Source organism: Pongo abelii, chromosome 3, assembly GCF_028885655.2.
Source record: "Pongo abelii isolate AG06213 chromosome 3, NHGRI_mPonAbe1-v2.0_pri, whole genome shotgun sequence".
NCBI classification, from domain to species: Eukaryota; Metazoa; Chordata; class Mammalia; order Primates; family Hominidae; genus Pongo; species Pongo abelii.
This window is the reverse complement of record NC_071988.2, coordinates 209,486,883-209,501,258: the sequence shown is the minus strand read 5'-3', so window position 1 is coordinate 209,501,258 and position 14,376 is coordinate 209,486,883. Positions and strand designations below refer to the sequence as shown.

Sequence of the window (14,376 nt, the reverse complement as noted above, 5' to 3'; positions counted from 1 at the left end):
CCTGCGCATGCTGAGGCTCTCAGGGAGGCCACGAGAGTGCGTTTTTAGAGGGTGTGTAATAGAGGTGTGCACCAGGCACAGGAAAAGCAGAGCCCAAGACTCGGACTGGAGAATTAGCAAAGGCTTCTTGGAGAAGATTGGTTTTGAAGGTTGTATGGGAACTACTAAGACAGAAGGGAGGGCAGACAGAACGCGCAAGAACATAGAAAAAATACAGAACAGTGGAGCAATATGACGTTTGCACATCAGCCAATCCCGCCACCGAAAGTTCCCCCCCGGGAATCTGGCACTGTCTCTCCTCCTCCACCCCTCCCACTTCCCTCAGGGTGATCAACACAATGATAAGAACAGAGTCAGCCCAGCTGAGACTTTCACCAGGACAGTAAACTGAGCACAGATATTTATGGCCCTTCCTACCAAAAAAAAAAAAAATTTAAACAACAGTTTTAAAGTACCACATGGAGTCAATTAAGACAAAATAAAAATTGCAAGAACTTGCAGGATGACACCAGCAGGCTGAAGAATTTTTAAGTTTCTGGAAGTGCCCACGAATCAGATCCATATAGCTCAGCAGGTAAGAGGAAGGAGTACGGTTGCTCAAGCAAGACTGCGTGGGTTAGGACCTGAGTCTGCCATTCACAAGCTGTGTGACTTTAGACAACTTACCTAACCTCTCTATGCCTCAGTTTCGTCATCTGTACAATGGGAATAATAAGGCCTATTTGCTAGGATTTTCATGAGGATTAAATACAATGATTCATCTAAACTGCTTTGAATAGCGTCTGCTACATCGTAAGCACTGGATCCATATTTTCTATTATTATTTTTACATTAGTGAACAAGTCAGAACAGAGCGAACTACCACTCAGAAAATGCCGGAGGAAGCTGCAGCGCAGAGGAGCTATGTTACCCGAACCAGGCCTACAGATTTGAAGGGACAGCTGCAGGTCAGCAGACACTTAAGGAACAGCAGTAACGCAAACGAGAAGAACCACGGGAGAGAAACAGAACAACCCCACTGCAGGAAACACAGCTAATTGAGGGAAAAGAGAACATTAAAATAATGCCAGCAGTAACCTCAACGAGACTCAACAAGAGGAGATCAACTCTGACAGACACACAAGAAAATCATAATAGGCTTCTATAAAAAGAAGCAGGTAAACAATTTTTTAAAGATTATGGAAATTAAAGAATAAACAAAAATATGTGAAATAAAAGTAAAGGAAATGCCCCAAAGGAAAGAAGAGAACAAGAAAAATTTTAGAGTTTAGAATATCATTGCAAGGAAACATATCCAATAGGAATTAAAGAGAAAGAGAACAAAAATGATGGGAAGCAATAATCAAAGTAATAGCTGTAGAAAAGATACGTATCTTGAGATAAAATGGGTTCACCAATCACTGAATAAGATGAAAATTTAATTTAACTTAGAGATCAAGAGTGTGAGATTAATTTTACAGAACAGAACATAACTGCCATTAATCGTCAACATTTAAAGTCACAAGAGCAGAAGCTGGAAGACGAAGAGGAGCCCAAAATTTCTTTTTTTACTGAGCAAGAGGACAAGGCATATTTCTAAATTCCATAGGTCAAAAATAAAGAGTTAAGTATATATTATATGACGTTATAAATATAGCTAATATATAAGCTTGAATTTTTAAAATGTTCTGTAAGAAACTGTAAGGAGGAAAGAATAGGAACTAAGTTTCCCATCTATTATAGCATGTAGCTGATGTTTAATGCTGGCCAACCGGGAAATAAATGAAAGCATAATATTGAATTAGGGCTTATAGCCACCAAAAAAAATTAAAACTAAAAAAATGGTGAAAGGAATTACATGTAGAAAGAAGGACTTGGAGATGGAAATGGAAAGAAATTTAGCATTTCAGTTTAGAACCTTCTCCATGATTGAAATTGTTGATACTCTCCGTGAGGAACCAGTTTTAGAATAAATACACAAATATGCATGTGTCTAAACAGATGCTTCCAAATTGAATTGAAAATACCTAGTATTACAAATTCCAGTTGCGGTTGCAATGCGATAACACGGCAAGCCACGCTTCTCTGTGGAGGACGAGACAGTAAATATTTTAGGCTCTTCAGGCCAGGCTGTCTCTGACAAGCCCTCAGCTCTGCTGTGCAATGTGAAATCAGCCGTCTAGAGAAAGCATCACAAGTGGGCACAAGTGTGTTCCAATAAAATTTCATTTCTGGACTCCGAACTTATATTTCAGATAATTTCTGTGTGTCAAGGAATATCATTCTTCTGATTCTCTTTCACTGATTGAAAAATGGAAAACCCAGTCTTAGTTCATGAGCCATACAAAAATAGGCAGTGGGCTGGACCTGCCTCATGCACCACAGTTTGCTCTGAAGAGATGACAGGAGGGAGTCCTTTTCCTGCCCAGCGTGCTCCCCACATCCTTCCTCTGGGACTACACCCTTTTCAATGAGGAAAGTGTTCCCCAGACCTATGCTGGGGCTGATGGACCACTTCTCTCTAGCACAATAGAGGAGTGACAGCAGCCTGCCCCGTCAGTAAACCCCAGCCCCCTGCCCCAGTTCTTGATTTAGACACGTGAACAGGTCAGACCAGGAACTCTGGTGAGACAATCAGAAGAGAGGCACTCACTCCCTTTCTCTTGCTGGGGTTGCTAAACCATAAGGACAATGGAAGCCTACAGCTCCCTGCCACCACCTATGCAATTATGCAGGATAACTTTCCAGAGAAGGATGATGTGATGGTTAATTTCATTTTATCATCTTGGCTGGGTCATGGTACCCAGTTTTTGGTCAAACACCAGTGTAGATGTTTCTGTGAAGGCATTTTTTAGATGTGATTACCATTTAACTCGGTAGACTTGAGTAAAGTACCTGACCCTCCATATTATAAGTAGGTGAACCTCATGCAATCAATCAAAGGCCTTCAAAAAAAGACTGAGATCACCTACGTTCAGTTAGGCTTTCTCCCACCACTCTGGCTGATCTCCTACACCTAAGGAAGGAGAAATTCCATCTCCACACTGCCTTCAGACTCTAGCTACATTGACTCTTCCTGGGATCCCCGCCTGCCATCCTATCCTGTGAAATTCAATGCCCTCTCAATCTCTCTCTCTCTCTTTCTCTTTTCATATATATATATATATATACACACACACACACATATATATTCATATATATACATATATTCATCTATATACATATATTCATATATACATATATTCATCTATACACACACACACACATACACACACACACACAGTCTATCCTATTGATTCTGTTTCTCAGCCCAAAATCAAGAGTAAGGGGAAAAGGGTAATCTTGATGATAATTTTGAATCAGATCATATCATATCTGAATCTGTCACTCTTGAATATCCCAACTGAAGAGCCCACAGATTTTGTTTTTAAGAAAAATAGTACTAGATCGATTCTTTTACAAACAGTTGATGGATTCTTGACAGCTACATAAGTAATTCAAGCCAAAAAAAATTGCTAATGGCATTTTATTTCTTCATATATATATATATGTATATATATTTGACATGGAGTCTTGCTCTGTCATCCAGGCTGGAGTGCAATGGCACCATCTCGGCTCACTACAACCTCCGCCTCCTGGGTTCAAGCAATTCTCCTGCCTCAGCCTCCCAAGTAGCTGGGATTACAGGCATCCACCACCGTGCCCAGCTAATTTTTGTAGTTTTAGTAGAGACAGGGTTTCGCCATGTTGGTCAGGCTGGTCTCGAACTCCTGGTCTCAAGTGATCCATCCGCCTCAACCTCCCAAAGTGCTGGGATTACAGTGAGCCATAAATATTTTTATTAATAAAACACTGAAGGTGTGTAAGTCAGAAAACCATTCAAAGGGGCAAAAATAACATTCATATACACATACACCTATATAAACACTACTTCTATATTCAAAGCTGCCAAAAATTCCAACCACACAAGGACAGACCCCTAGGCTTTAATGCACCAGAATTGTTTCAATTCGTTGCTTTTCAAGAAAGATTTTATTTCCCCAGCTGATCAGAGAGCACACTTGGAGAAAAATCTGTTGGTATTCCCCTTGGTGAGTCTTAAATAGCCCGAGTATGTGTGATATATCTTTTGTAGTGAGTACTTTAGAGGAAAAGCATTGCTTTTAAATCTCATGCATGCCCCAAATGTAATGTGAAATAAATTCCACTGTGAATGAGCTCCTGCCATGTCTAAAAACTGAATTGTAATATGCAAGGTTTCTCTGAGACAGGCCATTTTTTGGTGTTCTTAAAAGCAGCAAAGCTAAGAGGATTGATAAATTTTAAATCTCTCCAGCAGATTTCATGTAAAGCAGCAAATTTATATCTTTGTGCAATTTTAGCAGCAAAGACGTGAGTAATTCAACCTGAGGTTTCTCAGGAACTCTATTCAGTCCAATTAAAAGGGCAGAGCACCTCTTAACACAGCGAAGCTATGGACAGTCATCATAACGATGCCTCCCTGGAGTTTTCATTCAGGGTCAGAGATGAACCTGGTTTCAGAGGGTGGTCTCTGAAGGTGACCACCTTGTTTCCAGCACATTCTAAAATTATCAGAATGATAATTAAAAGCTGCAAATCAGACAAACCTGTCTGGCTGCTGACTGGCAAATCAAAGCAACGGTGTTTCCTCTGTGACCCTCTCATCTCTCTCTCATCCCTCGGTGTTGAGGGTCTCTTTCGAACTCAGAAGAGCGTATCCCCTTTCCTCAGATCCTTCTCAAATCCATAGGAATAAAATGAGAATGGCAGCGTCAGCTCTCATTTGTTGAGCAAATGCTCCACGCCAGGCACTTCACCAGCTTTTCCTACATGATTTCCCTGCATTCACATCATAACCTCGTGAGTGGAGTCTTATTTCCAATTTAAAGATAGAGAGGTTGAAGGTCAGCAAGGTCAGTGAACTGGACTAAGATCACAAAGCTCTTAAACAAGGGAGCCAAATTCAAACCCAGAGCTGCCAGCTCACCATGCCTGTTCTTCCCACTGCTCCATGCTTGCCTGAAAAACTGCCTCTGGGGCCTAAGGCTGAAGCTAGAAAGGAGTACATTATCATAAAGACACAGAGGCTCCGGCTTGCTTTCTTCCTCCACACCTCAGATCACTCCCCGAAATACTAAAGCTTACTCAATAACCCAGAAAAAGCCTTCCCAGAGGCACTTCGGCACAACTAACTGAAGATGAGGCCTCCACAGCCAAGCCACTCTTAACTCACCCACAGAGGCCACCCATCCACCTTTAACGAAGTTCCATGGCTGAACCAAATGTGGCCCAAGGGACATTCATGTTCACAGATAAGACTTGCAAATATTGGCCCCTCAGTAACAGTCACACAGGCTGCTATGCATGCCAAATGTGAATTGAAATATGCAAAATAAATAGCTGAACATACAAATTGTTCTTCAGGAAAAAAGCCATCTGCAGGTGCAAATGCAAATTGAGACTATACAGGCATGGACTGTGCAAATAAGGTGTCAGGACATCCACATTTCATCTCTTCAGTGTCAAGAATTTTAGAGCTTCTCTTAATGTGTGTGTGAATATTTCATGTCTGTGTTTTGAAGGAGGTAGAGTATTACCTTTCTTAAAATTCTCTATGAAAGGCAGATTACAGCAGGAATTAACTTCTTTTCAAATGTTTTCCTGAAATATTGAACCTTATTCTCAGTACCCAGTGTGTTAGGAACGGTGTAATCTGTGTCATTCCTCCTTAAGAGTTTTTTCCCTTTAAAATGATTTTATTGGCTTCCAAAGAAACATTTATTTGAATCATTCGATTTTATAGATTCTTCTATTTTCCTTTCCAAGGTCTTATCAGTTACATGCCATTGACACTGACTGGGTGATTTTAATTGTTAAAATGACTGGAGAAAAATGCATTACAATGTTAAATTCCACAGTCTTAATCATGTATATTTTCTTTCTAATTGTGGCAAAATACCCAAAACATAAAATTTACCATCTTAAACATTTCAAAGTTCACATTCAGTGGCATTAAGTACATTCACATACTACTTAATCTTCACCATTCATCTCCAGAACTTTCTCATCTTCCCTAACTGAAACTCTATACCCATTAAACACTAACTTCCGTCCAGCCTCCCCTCCTTCCCTGAGAACCACCATTGCACTTTCTGTATCTATGAATCTAGGAGCTTCATATCATTGGAATCACACTGTATGTATCCTTTTGTGACTGTCTTATTTCACCTAGCATAATGTCCTCAAGGTTCACCCATGTTGTAGCGTATCACAGAATTCCCTTCTTTTTTAAAGCTGAATAATATTACCTCGTATTTATATAGCACATTTTGTTTATCCATTCATTCGTCAACGGACACTTGGGTTGCTTCCACCTTTTGGCATCATGAATAATGCTTCTGTGAACACGGATGTATAAATCTGAAGACCTTGCTTTCAATTCTTTTAGGTATATACAAAGAAGTGGAATTGCTAGACCACATGGCAGTTCTGTAAAATAGAACTGCCACGCTGTTTCCCACGGCAGCTACACCATTTTAAACTCCCACCAACAATGCACAAGTATTCAAATTCTCCACATCCTTACCAAAAACCTGTTTTCTGTATTGTTGCTGTTGTTGTTTTTAACAGTAGTCATCCTAATGGGTGTGACGTGGTATCTCATTGTGGTTTTGATCTGCATTTTTCTAATGATTAGTGATGCTGAGCATCTTTTTAATGTGCTTATTGGCCATTTGTGTATCTTCTTTAGAGAAATGTTTATTCGCGAACTTGCCCGTTTTTAAAATCAGGTTTTTTGTTGTTGTTGTTGCGGAGTTGTAAGAGTTCTGTCTATAGTCAGGATATTAACCCCTTATCAGATATATGACTTACAAATATTTTCTTCCACTCTCTGGGTGGCCTTTTATTTGCTAGTGCTCTTGAACACACACAAGTTTTTAGTTTTGATGTACTCCAACAACAGTCATGTGCCACATGATGACATTTGCTTTGATTGACTTCGGCTGGGCCCATGTGCATTGATCAACTCAAGTGTTTTGCTGCTCTGCACATGTTCACAAATGACCATAAAAGCACTCCAAGTATTCATTTAGGGGTTACAAATACATTTTAGCAAGTAGGCAATTTCACAAAAATCAAATCCACAAATAATGATAATCTACTCTACATATGTACACATATAACAGACACACACACACACAGACATTTTACTTTGCTTCAGGGATCTTTGTCTTTCTGGCATCCATTGAGATAGGAAGAACGTAATGTGCAGAAACCGTAGAAAATAAAGATGAACATGCTCAGGCTGGGTCCCCCTGTCAGGGCCTTCGATATTATTTATTTGGACCTGCCCTCCCCAAACTAATTTGCTCTCTCTCAGCCATAGACGTCATTTCAGGAAGCAAGGAGAAAAAAATATGTGTATTCTAACTCTGAAATTATATTATGATTGTTTGGTCCAAATCACTGAATTTTCCAAAGACAGGTCAGGTTAAATCAAGTCTCTAGGCCATTTAACAAATACTGCCTATTGTGGAGGTAGATGCGCCTGACTAGCAAAACTCAATGTCCTTAAGCATTCACAACACATCCTCTTGATTCTTTGGCTGGTTACCATGCAGCTTACAATAGGATGAGGCTGTCTGAACAACTACTATGACGTCTGGCCAGTGTGGCCATAAGGTATTCCACTGGAAATTAGCAAGAATGCTGTGCGGCTATGCTCATTTCTTTTGAATTGCACTAATCTGGGTGCACAACTGAGGCCCAGCAATGCTGAATGTCTCAGCAAGACTGAGATCCCAGCCTCTGAGCACTGAAGGCTGAAGGCAGACCTCGGCCTACAGTGAATCCAGGTAAAAAGGGATCTCGTGGAGGCTCCCGGTTCTTCCAGTTGATTTCTCCTGTTGAGACTCTCTCATGCCTTTCCAAGCAAATGAGTTGATTTTATTTAAAGTTAAAATAGGGTTTTATGTTTGCTTTATTTCCTATTTCTAGCATTTACAATGAATGCTATATATCTTTATGTATGTTTGCACATCTTTGTGTCAAAAAATACAAATTATATTCATATTGCTTTTCCATTTTTCTTTATTCTATGTGTGAATCACAGAACTATCTCACTACTTTCTTTGAGGCTTTTGACTCCTCCCAGGGAAATAGACTGCGCCACGTATACCTCTGGAACAAACCTACATCTTTTGCACTTGTATCCCAGAACCTAAAGTAAAATTTTTTAAAAAGTTACAATGCAAGGATTCCACAGTTTCTGTTTTTGTAATCTATCTGCCTGGGCCTGGAAAGATGATGTTCTGAATGAGGACGTAAAGGGGAATACCCTTGATGTATTCGCTGCAGATAATAGTTTTGTATGACTTTCTAGTGTGATCTTGGGCATGTGACAAAAATGTTTTGAACTAAGTTTTAGTACCAGGAAAAGGATAACAATGTTTACCCCACAGGATTGGACAACTAAATGAGGATTTTCCTGCCCACTGATACTGACATGTACTGCACTATTCAGCTGTCCACTATTCAGGTGAATGGACAATTCATATGTAATTTATGGGATTTTCAAGTGTCATTTCCACTCCAGGATTTTTGCCTCACCTGCTGTTATTAAGAACCTTGGTTAGATGTAACTCCACTGTAAGCCTTTGAATGGCAGTAAGTCTAGAGTTTTCAGAAGATCTCCTTGGGCTATTTCTAAGTCAGGCTCTGGATGACACACAACTAACCATGGAGATGTGTCCCATATCACACAAGTGTATGTTTGCTAATAAAAGCTATGACTGGGGCAGAATGGCAAGGGAGAGCAACAGAGTCCCAAAAGGAACTCTCATCAGGCCTTCCAGCAGGACTTTCATTTCTACTTACAAAACAACCACCAAGGATAATTTCTGACAATTCAGCTTCATGGTTCATGTTAACATCTGGTTCTGACAATAACCAGAAATATTACTTCAAGGGTTCCTAAGCACCACATTTCCCAGTTTTATATTCACTATTTAGAATAACTCTTTGGAACAATTTTTAGGTATTATAAAATAGTTTTTAAAGATGATTGATCTTATCCATAATCAAAAGAGGTAAAATATCATTAAAATGAGTAGGACTACATTAATATACAGAGGTAGATTGTCATTGTAGATGCTTTAAGTGCAAGGAAAGTCAATGAGTAATTAATTATTCTTAACTTTTATTTGATTATTTTCATTTACAGTTCTGGCACTAACACTTATTTTTAAAAAAAGATTTTAATTTTATGTAAAGATTGAACATCACTAAAATAACTCAACAAAAGAAAAAAAGAAGAAAGAAGAAATAGACTGTACCTTCAGGTGTTCTTGTGGGCTGGATTTTGTCCCAGTCAAAAAGATAAATGTTCAAGTCTTAACTCCCTCTCCTTATGAACGTGAACTTATTTGCAAGTAGGTTCTTTGCAGATGTAATCAAGTCAAGACGAGGTCATACTGGATGAGGGTGGCCCTAATCTGACTGGAGTCTCTATAAGAAGAGGGAAATTTGAACACAGACACACAGGGAAGAAGACCTCACAGAAGCAGAGATTGGCGCAATGTATCTGCAAGCCAAGGAACAGCAAGGATTGCTGACAACCATCAAAGGCCAGGAGAAGCAGGGAAGGGTCTTCCCCCAGTGTCTACACAGAGAACGTGGCCCTGCCCTCATTTTGACTTGTGACTTCCAGACTCAAGAGCTATAAGACAATACATTTCTGTTGTTGTAAGCCACCTACTTTGTGATAATTTGTTATGGCAGCCCTAGGAAACTAACACAGTTGCCTTCTCTGGAAATGTTATTGGTTGCATAGTGCTTTGTCTCTTCCATTCCAGAAGATAATTCTGTAATTGAATGTAGTAAGAAATCATCTATGTAATTTTCTCATTTTATAGATAAGGAAACTGAGATCTAAGGACAATATTTGTAGTAGATCACAGAGATGTAATGGGAAGAGTCAGAAAAATAGCACAATCTCTTGACTATTTGTCTTGTGCTTTTTTTCAATGCACTCTCTTGCAAAGGAATTTAGAACTAATGGTTGAAAAAACAAGCAAATATGTAATTCTTTATCATCTTTTCAAACTATAGTCACAGATTTAGCCAGAATCACAAAGCACATTGAAGGCTACAGGAACTAGCATCTCACTGTTCCAAATGCAGCTTGCTTTGTTTTTGCTTGGTTCCCAAAGTGTTTTTTTAAATATAACCATCATATTGTTCATTGCTATTATAATATTTGCAAGTAGATTCAGACTTGCATCATTTAATTCATGACTCTAACAAGTGAAGCATTTTCCACCTCCCTTTCCCCAAATGCCCCCCTTCACACATGTATGCACAGGGACACATATAAACCTCATCAGTGTTGACACCTTGATTGGACTATTAGATATGTATGAAAAATCCATACATTAATACATTTTCCAGTGACTAAGATCTATTTTATGAGATCTGTGTCCAGTGTGCAAATAATAATAACAGAAAGCTCAGCCCCAGAGATCAGAGGTGGGGAGGGCATGTTACCCCTACTGATGGTGAAAAGCACCACCCCCATCACATCAAAGACAGGGATTTCAGAGCTTGTCATTTTATTATTTTTAACTACACAAAAAATCTGATTTTACAATGCTGATGAGAGATAAAATTTAGGCTATTTTATTAAAATTTTAGACTAAGATATAGAACTACTAAACCCACAGGTTAAAATTCATAGAATAAATACTCTTGTTCACTTTTTACTAGTTATCTAATAATAATCAGAAATTTACTTTTCTGAGTTCCAGGGAACAACATTGAATGCTCTTAAACATTACTATCTAGATGTATAGTTCCTGCTGCTTTTTGATAAATTAATTTTATTTGCAAACTGTGGTTATCTTAAAAGAAATTTCATCAAACCTATTTTACATTGCTTTACTTTTTAGTCACCAACATTCATGAAAATATAGTACCTTTTTTGCTTTTTGGTACTGCATATATGGTGGGACTTATTTTGTCATTAAGTTTATTATGCTTTATTGCTATGTATGTACCAATATTTACAGACTTACTGACAACAACATGTTTCTAGCCATGAAATTTTATAGCAGTTTTTCAGTTTTTGTATATTATTACTGTATAATCAGATTTAATGAATTCTCTGGTTTGAATAAACACACATATTTATGTATAAAAGTATATATATGTGCATGAATATATATTCATGTATATTTATTAATATTATGCTATTCTACTTTGAAACTACTTTAATATCACTATAATGCATGTACAATGAAAGGTCCTTAATATTTCATCAGACAATTTTCCTTCTGTAATTAAGAAATATCTTATACTTCAGCTAGTCTTAACCACTGGTAAACTGAGACTGTTAATAGCCTATAGCTTTACTAGTATGGTAACCATCAACCACATGTGGCTATCTAAACTTAAATGAATTAAAACTAAATAAAAATGAAAATTCAGCTCCTCAGTTGCACCAAGTACATTTCTAGTGTTCAATGGACACACGTAGCCAGTCATCACTTTATTAGATTTTGCAGATATAAAGTGTGTCCATCACTGTGCAAAGCCCAAGTGGGTAGTACTGGTCTCCAACATTAAATGCTAGAACTAAAAGTTTTTTAAAAATAGCTTTTTCAAGAAGCATATGAATATGGCCAACTTATGTATTCCAAAGAATAGATTTTCAAGACTTTGTACAACAAATGTCAAAAGAAAAGGAAAAATAAAGGATCTATGTATTTTTGCATAAAGTACTAAATATCCAGATGTCCTACACCAAATTCCTTCTGTTGTATGTTGTCCCAAGAATTGGCATGCTTTCTACCACATACCTAGCATGGGTGCCAGAGTGTGATCATCCTTCGTTACATTGCTGAGAGGGTACATGTCAGTTAAGGGTTTAGCTAGCTTTCTGCCAACATCCTGATTTAATTCTAAATTGCATGGCAAATAAAATAATAACGTGAATTTTATGTATAACCTCTTTTCATTCATGTTATAGGTAAGTGTCAGATAGATATACAGATAAAATATACATAATTTATATGGTAGCATTACACTTTAAAATACATATAAATTTTTAATTAATGTTTTACCATTATTGTATGATAATTTAAAATGTATATTAATTTTTAGATAAAGTTCGAACCTGCACTCTGGAGAAAGGAAGGGAAGACTAAGAAAATTCATGTAAAATACCTCTGCTAATGAAAAATAAATTATCAAAACTGATAGTAAAAAGAAGTAAATCGGGGCCCTAATTTAAATTTCCCCTTCTTGTCATTCATAATTTCTAGTTTTCAGTTTTACTATGACTGTTAGATAAGAAAAATGACCAAAGCATGCCATTGGTCTTTAATAATTCTTTAATAATATGTCACATACAGTGCTCAGGGGTCAGTGCTCAAACGCCATAGAGAAGGCTGGCAGCTGCCCAGGAGCTTCTGCCTAACAAACAAAATAATAGTTTCAAAGATGCAGGGGTGCTCCAGCCAACAACAGGAAGAAAGATTTTCTTATTTTTCACATAGATTAGTGTTGGAAAGATGTGTGCTACTAGGAAAGAATTTGACTTTAACAGTGCAAGGAGCCTGTCAAAAACCCACAGCAACATCCCAGGACGTCTGGCAGCAGAGATGCAGTCTGTCTGGCAGTGGAGACACTACTCCCATCTCTTTTTCCAGTCATCAAAATGAAGGGTTTCATTTCACTATTTCTCAGCAGACAGTTCTTTCTCAGAAAAAATTAAAATAGCATATAGAATATATTCAAACTGTAAAAATTATGAAAATTACATTAATTTAAGATGACACACTATGAAATGCCTAAATATTATAAGAGTGCTCATTTAGTATTACACACCAACCTACCACGGAAGAATCCTAGTGCTCACTGTGGTACAAGTAAAGATAAGCACAACTGATAAAAATAATAAGGAAAAAGAAGAAGGATTCAATGGGTGTCAATTACTAATACCTTTTGTTGTCTGTTGCCACTTTCTTTTTAATATCCTTTGGTTTTCTTGACTTCTTTAGCTATTTTGTCTGGAAAACTCAGGATAGGAAAAGAAAAATTACCAAGATAAGTAAAAAGAAAGTATGTGTCAAACACCACATGTTCTCGCTCATAAGTGGGAGTTAAACAATGAGAACACATGGACACAGGGAGGGGAACGTCACACACCAGGGCGTGTCAGGGGGTGGGGGCATAGGGGAGGGATAGCATTAGGAGAAACACCCAATGTAGATGACAGGTTGATGGGTGCAGCAAACCACCATGGCACGTGTATACCTATGTAACAAACCTGCACGTTCTGCATATGTATCCTAGATCTTGAAGTATAATTTAAAAAATTTTAAAAAAGAACGTGTGTATGTAGTTGATAGCAGTGTAAATTTTTTGTAATGAATAAATTGTACATTTGTGTATTAATATTTTACCGTATCTCCAGTATCATGCTATGCCCTAAAAGAGACATTGGTTTCAGCAAGGTAAATCTAACTGCAGTGAGTATATATGTGACATGCCTTAAATAACTTCTAGAATCTAGTAGAGTGTTACTTAACTAATTAGAACACATGAATAATTATAAAACAAAAAGTATATGTAGTGCCAGGTTGTCTAGTATAGACATGTCTTTATCACGTAATAGTGGTCCAATTACAGTTCAGAGAAGGGAGAATGCTACAATTAGCTGAATTCACCTTGATGAAGGAAATGGAATTAATTTGGCCTTGATGAATTATTCAAATACATAGGGGAAGAAAGGAAGAAGAATGGTCCTCCTAGGGCTACAAAGAAACTGAATCAAAAATGAGCATCTGAGTTCAGAAGGCAGTTCAGGCTTGACTGAACAGAATTTTGCACGTGCACTGTACCGTTATGAAAAGTCAGGGTGCAAAGATCAGATAGAGGCCCATAGTAAGTACTCAAAGATACCTTAAAAAGCAGGCAAAACTCTCCGAGTTAAATGGCAGATTAGACATATGCCCTTGCCACCTGTTTGCCCTAAGCCTCCATGAAATAAAGCCTATAAGTACAATCCAGGTTCTCAAAGACAACGGTATGGAGAGGGTCAACAGCAACGAACGAGTGATTTCAACAGATTTCTTTCTTTCTTTCTTTTATCCAGTGCATAGCATTGTACGCTACAGAGAAATCTTTCGTGAAAGGAAGAGTCAATCGATGCAGCAAGCTTCCTTGTTTTCTTATTTTAAGATTTCAACAGATTTCTGAAGGTCAGGCAGGAGGGCCTGCGCTGCGCTGCCACACCGTTGAGGAGCTGCAGAGAAGGCCGGAGACGCCCAGCCACGAGGTCAGGAAGGGCTCTCGGCTCGGAGTCAGAAGGCATTG

General features: G+C 38.1%; 1 long non-coding RNA gene across 1 annotated transcript in view; it reads right to left on the bottom strand.

Annotated features, from left to right (window-relative positions):
- Positions 1-13,155, bottom strand: part of LOC129059198 (uncharacterized) — a 32,050-nt gene extending 18,895 nt beyond the window's left edge. The window contains exon 1 of the long non-coding RNA XR_008524921.2: positions 13,000-13,155. This is a non-coding gene — a long non-coding RNA (uncharacterized LOC129059198). The remainder of the gene's footprint in view (positions 1-12,999) is intronic.
- Between the last annotated feature and the right edge of the window lie 1,221 nt (positions 13,156-14,376).